Source organism: Motacilla alba, chromosome 2 (assembly GCF_015832195.1).
Source record: "Motacilla alba alba isolate MOTALB_02 chromosome 2, Motacilla_alba_V1.0_pri, whole genome shotgun sequence".
Taxonomy (NCBI): Eukaryota; Metazoa; Chordata; class Aves; order Passeriformes; family Motacillidae; genus Motacilla; species Motacilla alba.
The window spans coordinates 33455447-33471913 of record NC_052017.1 but is presented as its reverse complement, the minus strand read 5'-3'; positions in this window follow the sequence as shown (position 1 = coordinate 33471913).

Below are 16467 nucleotides of genomic sequence, written 5' to 3'. Positions count from 1 at the left end.
ACAGGAAACCAGCAGAGCACATGCCAAATGCACCACCATCATTTTAAAGTATTTATTCACCTGCATGTCTTGTTTCAATGATATAATACGAATTTATAATGAGAGCTGCTGTATTGCAAACACATGGGATATACTGGGGAAGGAGAAGAGGGCAAAGAAAATACATGGACACTTGTCAGAGGGGTCATTTTTTACTCCTAGAAGTGAGGTTGCTGGTTTGGAGAAGAGAATCAGAAGTCAGCCAGTCAGCCATGTTCCTCAAGGCAAGTCCATAAATCTGTCTGTTGGGCAGAAGATCCTAAATTTTCTTCTTCAACAGATGTAAGCCTACACCACAAAATAGCTGAAAGCTGGGTCTTCCCAGCTCAGTGGTAATATACCAGAGGAGTTTAATTATCTGGGTCTCTCAGAAGAGTTTAATTATCTGGGGCATTACCCTCCCTATGGCTACATGGCTGGTAGTCAGCTCAGAAGTTGCAGAAGTTGCTCGGCTGCACCAAGCTGGCAGTGGCTCATAACAAAACAGCAAATATGTAAGTGCTCCCTGTAGGTGATCCAACAACTATTGGCCAACAGACCTGTAAAAGATAAACATAAAAGCTTTGTCTCACAGGTGGCTCCCTTTCTTCTCCTACATGATCATCAACAGTGAAGAACTTCCAGACTGTCTTGTACTCTGGGGGGAGTTTTGTGCAGGCCTGGTGATGTTTACACCTGAAGAGAAAATAACCAGGTTCCTGTGTCTCACATGCAGAGCATGAACAATATATTTTTTTATTTTGTGCAGTCAAATGTTGAATAAATGAGCTGAAAATGAATACCTGGAACCATGCTAATTCACCCAGTCACCTTGCAAGGCCACTGCCTTGTTTGCAAGGAATGCTAGGCTGAAAGCCTTGCCCCAGGCTCCACATATTGTTCCTATTTTTATAATAGTCCAAATCTGAACCTCTAAAATCTGAGAAAGTTCAAATCTGGATTCAGATTTTATGTTACAGCCATAAAAACTAATAATAACAAATTTATCAGAAACGGCATGCCTTCCAAAGACCAGGCATGGTGGAAATATTAACAAAATCTAAAAGGAACTGTTAGGAAAGATAAAACTGATACTGATAATCCTAATATTTTTTTTGCATTTATGCTCACCAGGAGGACTTCATCTTACTCTAAAGCTGTTCTTTAAAGGAATCAATCTACGGAGAGGTTGTGGTTGCTCCCTCCCCGGAAACATTCAAGGTCACGATGGATGGGACTCTGAGCAACCTGATCTAATTGAAGATGCCCCTGGTCATTGCACAGGGTTGGACAAGATGACCTTTAAATGTCCCTTCCAACCCAAACTATTCTGTGACTATGATTTTATGATTCTAGGAACCTAAGGATCATTTTCGTATTTTAGTTGTAATAAGGCAGGCTGTAGGGTAATTCAGTGAATGGAACAATGAGAAATTTCCAAAATCAGATCGTGTCTACACATGAAGTCTAATCAAACTAAAGTACAAAAACACTTTAATTGTCATACCGGTAAATTACTGATCAAATGCACCCTAACATAGGATGAACTGGAAGTAACAAAGATGATACCAGAAAGGACTCTTGGGGGGGAGTATGGGAATTACAGATCAGTAAACCTGGCTTCTCTGCCATGCACCCTGGTAGAGGTTATAGCAGAGAAGAATGTTAGGAGCTATTCACAGAAATGTGTGTAGAAAGAGGGAAGACTTAACAAGGTATTTTGACAACGAGTCACATCTCACAGATCCTGTAGAGTTCTTTGATTTGACAAAGTGTCTGAGAAAGGCCATTACTCGGTCACCTGCCAAACATGCTCAGGAAGCAGCATGCCAGGGCAGGACACACTGCAGCTCTGACGGCTCTTGGTGAGGCTTCTCCCATGGCACAGATTTGGTGCCTGATTCTCCCCCAATTTACCAGTGCAACTTCATAACCACAACAACCAGGAACACTCCCGTGCAAAAGACAGAGTTTCAAGCACTTACTACTTGTTCTGATAAAGGCCTCTAACATATACTTGGCATGGGTAAACAAATAACAAGATTTCCAACTTCATGTCTGTTATCATAGCCTTCTTGTTCGGAAGGTGCTGCATATCTTAATATTCTAGAAATTTTCCTTTTTCTTTCCTTAAGGCTCAATTTATAAACAAGTATGAAGAAATTAGATGGATGCTGAAAGATAAAAGAGGGGGTGTGGATCATTAAGTTTCTGATGAAGTGATAATGTACTAGTGTATGATTGGTGATGAAAGAAGTCAGACAAAAGTGGTCAGTTAAGATGGAAAAAATTGTATGAGAAAAAAAGAAGAAAATCTAGTAACCTGTACAGAAGATGGTCTTTAAACAATGGATTTTTAATAAGTTCCTCATGCCCCACAACAATTTTCCATTAATAGTAATTTGCACTTCTGATCATCTGCAGTAAATTATGTGTTCATATAACACATAGAATTGAGGAATCTTACCTGAAATTTGTGGTCTACTATTTGCTTCATTTAGTGAAGCAAAGCAGTGTACACTATTTACTTTTGAATTACAGTGACACCAAGATCAATTTTTGTACCAGTGTTGGCATGTTACCATAACAAACTCTTATGCATACACATTCAATTCTCTTTTTCCTTTGCCGGCCTGGAATATAAGAGCCTTTGGAGAGGGAGGAGGGTGTTAGGGAGATGAGGGCTCTCCAGCCAGATGCTGTATGGGAATAAAACTCCATGGTTATTATTCCAGGCCAGGAGTGCTGCATGTGTTCTGTGCTGGAGGATTTGGTCAATAATCACAGACCCATGTGTCCTGTCCTGGCACAATTAGCCCACTTTCAGTAGTTCAAGCAATCCCCAACAGAGGCATATTCTGTGGTTTAGGGGATACACTGCACAAGTTTTTCTCTCATAGTTAGCTTGTCCTTCCTTAAGGCTCTTAGCTCGACCAGGAATTTACCCCTGCGTGCCAGTTCTAAGATCTTGTGTGGAATCTGTGGCTCTAATAAACATGCAGTGTGCTTCCTCCCTCTGAGGTGCCTGCTTTTCAGCGAGGAGAGAAGTGATCTGTTTATATTTACAGCCCATTTCCTTGCCAAAAATATCACAGAAGTGAAGGGCAGTTTTAACAGACACCAAGCCTGTTGATTTGGCACGCTAATAGTCCCCCGACTGAACTCAGTGTTCTCACACAATTCTTTTCTGACTTTAGGCTGTTTCACTACCACTGATAGACAGCAAATACACATACTCTGCCTGTCAGGCAGTGGCCAGATCTTTTGGCTGAGGTTAGGAAGTTGGCGGGTTACCCGCCCTGTGGCTGTACTTGCGGTGTGCACAACACACATCTCCCCCCTCCCTCCATGAAACTCAAGCTGGGGTCTTTATGGTTTGTAAGCAGTAATTCTAGGAGCTGAGCAGCTATCAGCAAGCTAGCCCGAGCTGTGTTAAGCTTTCCTCAGTTGGAAGTTGTTCTATGTTATATATCACTCAACAGATCTATACACTGTGGTGCTTTAAAGAACAGAGCTCTGTCTTAACTTGTAATCATTTTCTTTGAACTCAGATACTGTGAGAAATGCCAATAAACCCAGCAGAGACTATTTCTTACTGAGAAAGTGGGACTGTACAGGAATGTGGATTTGAACAACAGGCTCACAGATCTCATAAGCAGTAGGTTTGCTAGAGGAGGTAAAGGGGCACAACCAGACTAATTTCTCTGGTGAGAAACAGACTAATTGCCCTTATCCAGATCACTGGCACTATGTAAAACAAACATGTAAAAATGGAAACGTGTAACTGCTGTGTTGTTGTGTTAGCCTACATTTAAATTCTTGGCATGGGAGCATCTACTTGGGAGACAGAGCACTATTATACCTGTACTGGGTCTGTTGATGCATTTGATCAACAGCCTAAGAACACAAGAGGTTACAACAAAGCAATAGCAAAAGGACTTAGAGAAGTCTAGACCAAACTGATTTGCAAATTTACATGGAAGTGCACACAGGCAAAGCCATACAGCTTGGAGAACAGAGAGAGAAAAAGCCTGACTCCTGGCTTAACTTTCCTGCTGCATCTCTCTAATGGATCCCAGCCAGAAACATTACATCTGATCCTTCTTCAGTTTTGATAGGGTTTTCTAATTGAACTCACATCCAAATGTTGCTTTTCAGGCCTATGTTAATACACGGTTGCGTGTATTTACAGTAAAGCTGCAGAGCTGTTCATATTCGCATAAGCAATGCCTCATAGCTGGCTGACAATTTAATGAGACATTCTGAATTTTACCTAAGGCATTCTCACCAGTAGGAAATCCTGTTAGATTTACAAGTGTCCATCTGTTAAAATCCTCCAGAGTCATTTTAGATGCTACACTGTTTGTTGGGTTTTGACCTCCTTTGCTGTGATTGTTCAATTAGTTCTGTTGTGTTCAGACCACATTTGCGTTGTGCATCTTGGAAAGCACAGTAGGGAAAGAGCTCTGCTTTGATGAGATTAAAATGCCAGCCAGGATGTGGCATGCATTCCTGCTCACTTATTTTCCAGGGAAATGCAAGCTAATGCTTCCTTATTTTTACTAATATAACTACCCTTGTAAATAGAAGAGCTACAGTGCCTAAACTGAGTTTGATGTGCTTCGATTAAACTTCTTTTTGCCCTGTTAATGGATCTTGAAGGCATTAAGTGGGATCAAGTGGATTAAGATTTCAAGGGCCTTTGAATCTATTCACAGACCTGCAAATGACACACAATTTACTCTTTCAGAATTGGTTAGCTTACCCATAAAATGGGCATAATATATGAACTGGGTGGAAAAAAAATGTGCAGCATTTGAAAATCTTTGGGTGAAACAAATGCCAAATTCCAAAGCTGCCTTAATTAAGGGGGGAAAAAATCCTATTCTGGTTTCCCTTATGAGTTCATGACACCTACTCCCTCCCTTAACTTTCCTCCCTTCTTAAAGTGCAAGAACAATTTCAGCCCCTGATTTCAGAGAAAGCAGAGGGTGGCAGATCAGTGAGGTTTACACCTACAATTCACAAGTTCTTTTGGCAGAGACACTCAGCCTCTGCCAACACTACGCAGCCAAAATGGCTCCACTTCGTCCCGTGCAGAGACCTCTCTACAGATCTCTTATCTGCACAGCTCAAGCAAACACTACAGCCATAAAAAACACCCCCTCTGTATGTTCAGCATGCTCTGCCTGAAAACTATATTGAGCAAGGGTTACAACAGTTGCATCATAAGGTCATAAACTTATAATTAACTGTAACTAAATACACAGAGCTAGTTCTTCTCCTGCTACCCTACTGAGGAGACCTGTATATAGCTTTCCCCCCTGCTCCTTCACAGCTGCTGTGTGATGGCTCAGTAGCATGGGAGGGCCCTTGGGCTAGCATGTAATTTCAAATCTTATGGAAGATGGCCGTGGCTTTTGGGAAGATACTATTACATGTGTTTTGTATGCCTAGAGCAATGACGTCAGTCCCAGGGTGCAAGGAGCTGTACAAACAGTAAAAACATTTTTTTCCCTCTCTCTTAAAAGACAGGAAACGCCAGATGGGTAGATGCTAATGAGGGAGCAGGGGAGCCCATTGCAGCCACTGGGCCCAGTGGACTTTTTGGGACCACAGCAGAACTTCAAGACAGAATTCCACTGCAGATAATAAGGTAGTCTAGAAAGGATTTAGGGATTTTCTTCCATTTCTGAAGAAAAATAGATGAGATAGCATAAAACATTTTTTCAGGATGGATACTGGTGAGAAGTGGGAGATAGAAATACTAGAAAGGGATGTAAGAGAGAGCAAGCAAATGCAGACATTCCACAAGTGGGAAGTGACATGGAAAAACATGATGGGCACCAAGTGATGGGCTGAGGAAAGAAGCAGCATTTCAATAGCAAACAACTAGCCACAAGTCTGCTAGTCAAGGCCAGAAAACTAAACAGCACTCCCCCAGCAACCATGCCCACGCTGTGCAAGGGCAGTGTTTGGGGTTGAGCCAATGCCACTCTCATTGAACTCGTTGCCACCAAGATGAGCTGAGTGAGGAGGGCTGCTTCGTAGTTATTTTCCCACATGTTAGCAGAGACTCAGAGAAAGGACTCAGATAAACACCCAGTAAAAAAAATAGTGTCTGAGTTATGGAATAGAGTGCAGACAGGGTGGTGACTTGCTTCATGGTACTTAAATACGGAAATAGAGGGTAGGGGTATGATCACGGAAATGTACTGAATATCGGGAGTTCTTTTCATGTTGAGGACAGGTTTACTGCTGGGATTATTCATGGAAAGCCTCATCTAAGGTTATCATTATGTTGTTTTGTCTGTGAACTTTATATTAGTGGAGAGTCAAGATGTTGTACAGTCAAGTTCTATAAAGATTGCACAGAGGTTTCTTGAGTGTGGTAGGAGCCTACAAGCAATTCTTGACTCTGAGCCAGTATCCTTGTTCCCTGAGAGACTGCTCAGTTTCAGAAATAATTTTCAAGGAGCAGGAATCTTATCTACCAAGATCCTTTCATTCATTACAACCTTCTCCATAGTCTTTCTTACATTTAGTAGTTTGAATCCACACTAGTCTGCCAGTTGTGAACACTATGTAGATCTCTTGATATGTGATCTCTGAATTTGGTCCAGTGAATTTAAAAGAACCCAAGTAGTTACCCAGGTGCCAAAATAGAAGAGTTAAGCAATAAAAGACATTAGTAAGTGAACATTAATGCCAATAAGTAACAGGCTACATTTTTATTTCAGACGCAATCCCCCAGAGGGCATATTACATAGTTGTGCCATTGCAGCAGGAACCCCCTGAGGCACTGTAACTCAGTGACACACCTTCTCCTCTCCTAGTCCCTCAGGCAATCATTTACCTCTGGCCTAAATCAGAAATAAAATAATATTCCACCCTTCTTCCTCCCTCGACCCCACCAAGCACTCACCATCTCAGCTGAGCTGGCCAGAGAGAATGTACCGCAGGCTCTATTCATTTCCCACCCTCCAGTTTCTAATCCCCAGGGAGGAAGTAAGCAGATGTGTGGCCCTGATTGCTTCATGCACCTGGACAAAGCCTGGGTAATCCATGTGGGGTTGTAACTGGGTTCTTACTCCCTCAGGCAGCAGCGTCCTGCACACATGTAAAACAGAGCATTGAGTTTTTCTTGCTTCTGGCTCCCTAGAATGCAAGTTCAACCACTGTTTACGCTTTCTCCTACAGCCAAGAGGCTTTTTAATGTCTGAATTTGGGTACAACAACTCTTTTTAAAAAACATAACCATCTCACCCTGCCACCATACAAAGAACACAGGACTTTCCCCTCATTCCCAAAATTCTTTACTCTGAACATAAGTCTGGGCTCCAAAGTGGTCATGTGGCTGCTCAGCAAAGTGCTGTCAATCCGACCCATGGGGCAGGGTCCCAGCTAGGAGGGGGTGACATTCCTCAGAAAACAATGGAAATATTTTGAGGAAAAATAACTCCCATTTTAAAAGGAAGTTATTGGAGAAGGCAGGTGGAAAGTGGAATTAGAAGGGAGTCTCTGTGTGCCTGTAACAACAGGGAAGCTGATGGCAGTGACTCAGAGCAGCTGGAGCAAATCTGTCCCTTTGCTTACCCCAAATTTATTGCACTCTCTCTGGATTTACTTCTTTACTCCTGTGTTTCTCACCTGGGGTTTGGTATATGAGTTGGCACGGTAAGACATGTGTTTCATCATGGCGTTTCATCTTGGAAAAACCCTCACAGAGAAGCACTAATTCCTGCAAGTCCTCTGGCACTCTGCTTTTGTATCTCCTGGGAAACTTGTACAGACTGTGCAGGCAAAATACCTCTGCTGCATGCACTTCCAGTGGGAAGCACTCCAAGCATATCCGTGTGGGGAAGCACCGCCACTGCCTGTCATAATTAGTCAAGATGTTGTGCTATGAAGTTGTACTTGATAGTAGCAGCACATTTGGTGGCTGTGGATGAGTAAAGCTGAGAGTGAACACTAAAGGGCAAAAGGAATTGAAGTCCCCCTATCTGTGAAAACAGGCTGAGACAACTGGGCTTGCTCAGCCCAGGGAAGAGAAGGCTCCATGAGCAACTTACTGTGATCTTTCAGTGCTTAAATGGCGCTTGTAGGAAAGATGGGGACGAACTTCTTGTAGATCCTTATAGCAACAGGACAAAGGCTAATTGTTTGAAAATAAAGAAGTATAGTCAGACTAGATACAAGGAAGAAACTTTTTTACAATGAGAGTGGTGAAGCACTGGAACAGATTTCCCAGAGAGGTGGTAGATGCCCCCACTCCTGGAACATTCAAGGTCAGGTTGGACAGGGGTCTGAGCAACCATATCTAGTTGAAGATGTCCCTGCTCATTTCAGGGGTTGAGCTACATGACTTTTGAATGTCCCTTACAACCCAAACTATTCTATCATGGAATCCCACCATGGGCCACTAGATCAGGTTGCCCAGATTCTATGAGTCTATGATTCATCAAAAAACAAGTTGCAAATTTTAACCAGTAAAAGCCACTGCACAGTGATACCACAGTACCCCTGCTGGGGTAAATAAAGGCACCTTTTTGTCCTCTAACTGCTCCAGCAGGGACATGGAGAGTCCACATGAACATCAAAGGAATATCAGCATGTACAGTAGCACCACAGCCACCCAAGGAAGTGGCAATATCTGGGGAGGTGGATGAAAGCCCCAGCTTCTCTTCCTTGGGTCCCAGGCAAAGGTGGTGAGAGCGTACCATGGAGGTGTGATTTCAGAAGAGAAGTCTAACAAAAAATGAGTGTGATGATTTTTTAAAAATAAAATCTTACACGTTTAGTAAGATTGACTGGGTGCTTTAAAGGGCAGGTCAATCAAGGGCTTATATGTAATCTCACACCAGATTTTCAATATGTGTGGATGGAAAAACCCCTTTAAGGCCAAAATTCATTGGCCTCACTGCAACTATCCTGAGTTACACTGGCCAGTGAGGTGGTCATAAGAATTTTTATAAACATATATAAAACTGCCAATCCCACTCTTACTGTGATCACTGGAATACCCATTAACTCAGTCTGCTTTGCACTGGAAATGCATTTAACCAACATTCAAAGTTAGCCTGATCACTGAGGTGATTTTATTTTAATCTTAAAAATAACACCAGCTTAGCTGTGCCCAGAAAATGCACTTGATTAATTCACACCTTTAAGCAAACAAATGAAAATGTCAAAAAGAATGTAACTGACTGATGAAACAAAGATGGAAACAGGCTATGCATGCAGAAATAAAGTGACTTATGAGCACCCACTGAAGTTGGAAAAAATACACACGGGAAACATTTTAGTGTGTGAAAGAAAAAAAAAAGGCAAAATAGGAAACCGTCAAGAACATGGGAGAGTGGCTAGTCAATTAAGTACTGTGTAAAGATTTCCAATTTTCTTGTAGTAAATTATTTATTTAGCCCTTGCATGCCATCAATATATTTTACAAGTTTAATACCCAAATTATAGCTACCCACCCATTTATGGCCTTGTAAATGAGTCCTGACTTATCAATGCAAATTCTTGTTCTAGGCAATGTCAAATTTAGATTGGATTTGGATGTATTGCTTTTACCCTTATCAAGAAGGTTTGCTAGTGTGGTATTTTATTGCTATATTTAAAATGGAAAGTGCTTTTAAATAGACTTGCATAGATAGCACAACTGATCACAGCTCAGATATGTCATTTCCCAGCTTAAAAACCAATCCTAATCCAGGCAGGAGGTCTTGGAGATGCAGCAGAACCCATTTATACTGAATGTGCTTCACTGCAATCTCAGTCCTTTGCAATGAAGTGGAAGAGCTATTGTGACAACGATGACTTTAATCTAAAGTAAGAATAGTTGGAACTCTGAATTAATAAAACCAAATGGTAACCTGCATGTTTCCTGATACTTCACAAGAAAAGCAAGCAGTAAAGAATTAAAATGAACAAGTGTAATAACTTCCTAAAGAACATTGCATTATATTTGGTTATGCTTGTGTCTCTTACCCATGTTTCACTCTTTAGCAAAGGTAGGCAGCTACACAGCAAAGGTGAAGAACTATCATTGGAGGAGAATAATATGTAAGTGACCAACCAATCAAAAAGGTTATGTAAAATTTTATCAAAGCAACACAAATATCTGGAAAACAGAAAAGAAATCAAGCAGAAACATTATTTTCATTTGACTAACTAAAAGCAGGATGTGGCTCAGTACAGGAGTCATTTGGAAGGTTAATAAAAACAACATTTGTATTCATGAGATCAAAGCTAGCTGAGATTTGCATCTCTGCAACGAAGGGCGTATCTAGTAAGAGGACAAAACAGAGAGGGAGCAAGAATTGGATAGGGAGGAATTGGATGTAGAGCTGAAAATGATGGCCACCTTTTTGTTGGCTGCAGCCTGCAACCAACATTTCTGAGCCACAATTCTTAAAAGCATAAACTGTCATGGTAGAAGATCCTGAGGCAGACAGCAGGCTGGACTGAAGGCTGCCAGGAAGGCAGGAGAATGTGAGAGGAAAGCCCAGAGGAAGAAAGGGAGTTCTGAACTGAGAAATATGCTCAGGGGAGATGGAGACCTAGAAACTGCCAATTGCATGTAGGGCTGTCCACCAGGATTTTGCACTCTGATGTCCCAGTGTCTATTCTAAGTGCAGTCTTGGGGCTCAGCAAAGACATACAGCTGCAGCAAGGCTTCCTTCCTTACATCCCTCTATGGGGCAATGATGGGGAAAGAGTCTGTCTGACTACAGCACAAACAAAGCTTTGGTGATGAACCCATCTGCTGATAGACAACCAGAGGAAACAAGAATTGCAACAGGACAGCACAGGCTTGGCTCAGTAGGACAAGCCTAAGGGATTGGTTCAGCATGTTAAGTGGGTGTGAAGACAGCACAGCTGGCAAAGCAAACAGCAGAGACCTAGGGACACGAGTACAGACCCAGCTCTCTAGCTGAGCAGGCTCAAGTTACCTGCTAGCAACATACTGCTGCTTCAGAGTAGACAAGCATGCAAGGAAGAAGGGGACTCCAAGCAGGAATTTTGCAACCATTGACATTAGATGCATCTCATGCACCATGAGCAGTCCAAAAGCTTGGCATTTCAGCTGTCAAGACTCCTGCAGTCATCCCTGGAAGGAGACAAGCTCATCCAGAGTAGATCTCATCACATCTCTTCTCACGCTTGTTTAACAATGGGATGAAAACCTCACATTTCATCAATGATTGCCTTATACTAGGAACCTCATTTTTTTTAGATGCATAGGATTTGGATCCTACCCTTAGTACACATAGCTGACATGTCAAAGAGGTCAGGATCACTGATATCTGCAGCCTGATACAAGCCACTCTCCTGGACCTGTGGCTGATATCTCTGTCACACATCTCTCACCTTGCTTCCACCCAGATGATTTACTTCAAAAGCACTTTTTCTTGGGAAAACTACAGAGCTTATACAGCTCCATTAAGTGCAATACCTTTTCATGAAATCACAGCTGTTCCTTTTGCTATTTGCATGTGCACTTTCTATCTTTCTCAGCCCAATACAACTGTTGACTGTTGGAAGGTACAGCTAACATTAACCAGCATAGATGAACCCTGTATATTGCAGTGGTTTCTGGTTAGAGCTATTTGCTGCTTCTCATATTGCTGTGTTGTTTTGAGGAGTCCACAATAGAGATGAAAACAGGTTAAATCCATTTTTTTTCTGTCCCTATCTGAAGATTTACAAACATTACACTTTTAAGATAAATACTAAAAGATTTTTTTAATTTAATTTTTGTTACTGAATTCAGTGGGAGAACAGTGGTTCCAGCATTCAGTCCTTTTAATAACTTCATCCTAAATCAAGTTTATATACAGGCCACTTAAAATACCCTTCCAGCTGATTTGTTATGGGCACTGTGTTATGTCACACTGATCTCTCCTGGGAATTTTCAAATTCATCACAGATAACTATTTTCCAGATTTGCTTTTGCTCCCACTGAATTCGGGCACAAAAATCCCATTGTGTTCAGGGCCAAAATTATAGGGTCACTGAGTCCTACTATCATTTCAAGTTCAGGTTTACTCTACAGATTCTATTTCATGTGACTTTATTCTGTTACAGAACTACTAAACAACATAGTCCACTTGAAGGAGGTACATTAGTCGTGGCAGCATCATACAGAGTCTTGTCAGTGTCTACTTCCCCTTTGTTACATAAATGCAGTGCATTGTCCATATGCTTCTAGTTAGTTCTCTGTATTTCATATTCAGCTCTCTTTGTTTTAATTGCTTAAATTACATGACTATATAACTGTGGTCACATGTTAAGACTAAAATCGTGCTATTGATGAACTGTAGGAGTGGGAAGGGATGGTGGGAAATCTCCTATTGAACTATAAATAGTCCTTACAAAGTGAAAACAACCTAACCTTGTTAATCACAAATTAGGAAGGAGTGTGCCAAGAATAGCACAATGATGGAGTGTCAAATCAAACGCCTCTGTGCAGGTAGTTTGTACAATACCAGGTGACTATAGCTGTTGTGGGAATATCCTTGCTCAGGAAAACAGTCTAACTCTGTGCCAACTAGGCATCAATGGCTTGCTTTCTCAGGAACTCTGTTTAAAAGGCATCTAGGCAACAGAAATGAGTGATATGCTCTGTTCCTCCTGCATTACTTGGTCTCACTGGCAGTACAGTATACTTGTTGTAATCTAAAACCAGACAGTTGTTTGTACAGTAGTGTAAAAATCTAACAATGGCTGTGCCAAATAACTCTCCCACATAACTTCTGAGATCACTGTGAATATAAGTTTGCATTAACAATTCCCCCTGCAGGGTTTGCTAAAATGCTTCCTCCCAACAAGCTGAAGGTCTCCTGGATTTTCAGGCTCCATGACAAAGACTTCTGGCTCGCACAGTTTGATCGGTTTCTAGTCTTGACTATGTTCAAATATTTTATAGTAAGAAACTGCATTTTTTCCACTCCTGGACTCCCATCAGAGTGTTTATTATATTAGATACATTACATAAGCTGGTACTTTAGGTGCTTTATGAGTTTTCCATAAACCCTTATTTGCTAATGGCTAGCCTGACTTTGTGAGTCTGCTGCAATTTCTGACCTTCCCTAGTAATGGGAACCTGGTTTGAATAACGTTTATAGTACCTTTAAAAAGAGGCATCATAGAAAAGCAAAAAAAATCATAATCATTATGATAAAAATATTTCCTTTATATGATACTTTAGCCAGTTTTCTTTCACCGGCTGAGTAGTGTCTTTCCAAAAACTTTCAGCATGTACCTTTATTTTTCTCAGCTGTGGATTCCAGATTGAAAAGCAAACCCCTTGGATTAAAAGCAGAAATAGACTAAATCTGGCAACCTCTGATGAAAGGTAAAACTCTTTGCCTTTGCTAAAATTTCCATGCCCAGTGACCAGACTCAGTAACCCCATCCAACTTACTGACATTCTCCTTTTTCATGGTTTAAGAATCTCAAACATGCAAAATCTGTCACTATCTTTATAAGCTGGTAGCCATGATTTTCAAAGAGACTGAAACTGACAAGCCCAGAGAAATAGCTGAGATTTTACTTTGAAGGTAATGTTCTCCAGCTGGATAGGAAGTTCTGGATTGGAGATCCCACTCTGAGCCATTAGCAGCCCCACTAGAAGATGCATCAGCCTTGTTTAGGTGAAAAAGCAGAGATAGTAGGATTAAACCCTGCTATACCACGTGATACCATCCCTGGATTTGACTGCTTGGTGGGAAGGAATTTAAAGTAATTCTGGTGATAGCCAGCTGGAAAAACTTTTATTGGTATACATGCAGAGTCATAGAATCATGGAATAATTTGGGCTGGACAGTACCTTACAGATCATCTAGTTCTAACCCCCCAGGACACCTTCCACTAGACTGGGTTGCTCAAAGCCTCATCCAACCTGGCCTGAGCAGTCTTCTCCAGGCTGAAAAACCCCGTGTCTTTCAGTCTATCCTCACAGGAGGGATGACCCAGCCATCTGTTTGTCTTTGTGGCCCTCCTCTGGACCCACTCCAGCAGGTCCAAATCTTTTTTATGCTGGGGGGGCCCAGAGCTGGACACAGCACTCCAGTGCTGGGGTCTCACGAGAGCAGAGAGGGAGAATCACCTCTCTTGATCTGTTGACCTGCTCTTGATGCAGCCCAGGATACAGTTGGCTCTCTGGACTGCAAGTGCACATTGCTGGATCATGTTGACCTCCTTGTCAATCAACTGCCCCAAGTCCTTCTCCACAGGGCTGCTCTTGATCCATTCCCTGCCCAGCCTGTATTTGTGCTTGGGATTGCCCCAGTCCAGGTGCAGGACCTTGCACTTGGCCTTGTTGAATTTTATGAGGTCCACAAAGGCCTGCCTATCCTACCCGTCAGGGTCCCTCTGGATGCCACCCCTTCTCTCCAATGCCACAACCACACCACACATTTAGGTACTGTTGGCATGATTGCTGAGGTTGCATGAAATCCCACTGTCCATGTCAACAACAAAGACGTTAAACAGCGCCATTACCAGTGTCAACCCCTGAGGAACACCCCTTGTCACTGGCCTTTGCCTGACGGAACAAGTATTTAGAAAAACATTCAGGACAAGCTTTCCCACTTCTCAAACAAGTATGAATATTTACCAGGTAGGCCTGCTCCTAATACACTTGCAGTTTTTTTACAAAGATGCAGTACAGGGAGATCTGCTCTTAATTATCTTAAAATACAGTCACAGGAAATAGCATAAGGCTGTCATAGGCTTTGCAACCTAGAATTCCTACTTTTAGTCAGCAATAGTAATTTTAAATTCAGCTTTTTAAAAGTCTTAGTAAAATTTACCTTAGGGAACAATAAAATGGCAATTAGGTATGACAAAGGTACAGAGCAGAAACAATTAGTTATTACCTCAATAAAAGTAGAAAAGATGGGACTGTGAACCCACTAGCCACATTCCAGGAAACAGGATAAGCTTCTTGACCTTAATGCAAAAAGCCTAAATATTTGTAGACTATATTTTTGGTATCTCTCTAAAGAAACCAGGGCTTTTTCTTTATTGCATTTCCCAACTTACTACTGATAATACACTATATATTAATTCAATGGCATCGAAAAGTCACTATGATAAATCATCCTGTATTTGCTTGCATTACAAGTCTCCTACTACATCTCCACATTGTGCAAAAAGTGCTGCAATGTACCTCAAATAGTCACTAGGTGGTAACATATGCAGACTTGAGCATACCTGCAAATCCTGCACATCCTCATCTAATGTTTGTCAACCAACATTAGAGGAATTTAATCGATCTTCTGATGCAATGGGGACAGGTTTGTAGTGTCTCATAATGTTTGATAGAGACAAAACCTTGAGAGCTCATGAGTTGACTGAAGCCAGCTAGGAGGATAGCTGGCTTTCATGCTGCTCTGGAGAGTCCTGCAGCCACGTGCATCTCCATGCCTGTCTGTGAAGCCTGGTCTGTAGGAATCCCTGTGAAACCTGATATGAGGGTTCAGAAAGGTATGTGTTTTCTATCAAATGCTATCAGTCTTTCCCATAAGGATGAAGAAGTTGCGGTTTGCAAGTTTCTGCCTTGGCGCTTTTGATATATTTGCTGAATGTTTCCTGCTAAGACAGGGCAAGGTTGCCCCACGCACCCACGCCAGGGAATAAGGAATTGAAAGTCTCCCTGGGTGGCCCCTACACATCGACTGTCTGTGCCTGACAGGCAGAGCAGGCTGCCAGGGAGCCTGTGGAGCCCCAGCCCTCGGCTCCCCTACCCCAGCACCCCAGCAGGAAGTAATTTACTGGTGATCTGGGCCTGGAGCAGTCTGCTTTGCTGTCTGATTAATGGGAGAACCACAGACGAAAGCATCATTCCCTGACTCCCAGAGCTGGGCAGCGGAGAATAGCTCTTGTCTGTGTTTTAGGAGGAGCTCGCTGTCTGGAAAGCACCAGGGCAGACCAAAACCCATCTAGGCAAATCTGTGCAACACTTCCAAGGCTCAAAATCTGTTTGCCCCATTTGCAAGGAGCCTAGATGGCATGGCAAACTGAAGACCAGATTTCTTGCTCCTTTCTGAAAACATGTAACAGTCTTCCTGCAAAATAATTGTGAAGAAGGGAGGGGAAGAGGGACATGAGGTTAGCTAAGAAGCCACATACGAGATGGTCCAGATACAGACATCAAGAAGGAGAGAGGTTGATTCTCAAATTTTTATTCTGCACAGAGCTGGAAAGTTTTCTGCCTCAAAGCAAGTAGCATTATTTTAAACCTTGGTCTCCCATTTCTGAGTTAATAAGTCTGCCCAGAGGAAAGGGAGGTGCCTGAAACGGGAGCATGTGGGCTTTATTTGGATTGTCCCAGCTACTGAGTCTGCCCTGCAGCTTACTAAGTGATTGGCTCATTAATTAAAGAAAATCCCCAGACATTTTTAAAAACAAACATGTTTTGTCCTTTCTCCTCCTCCT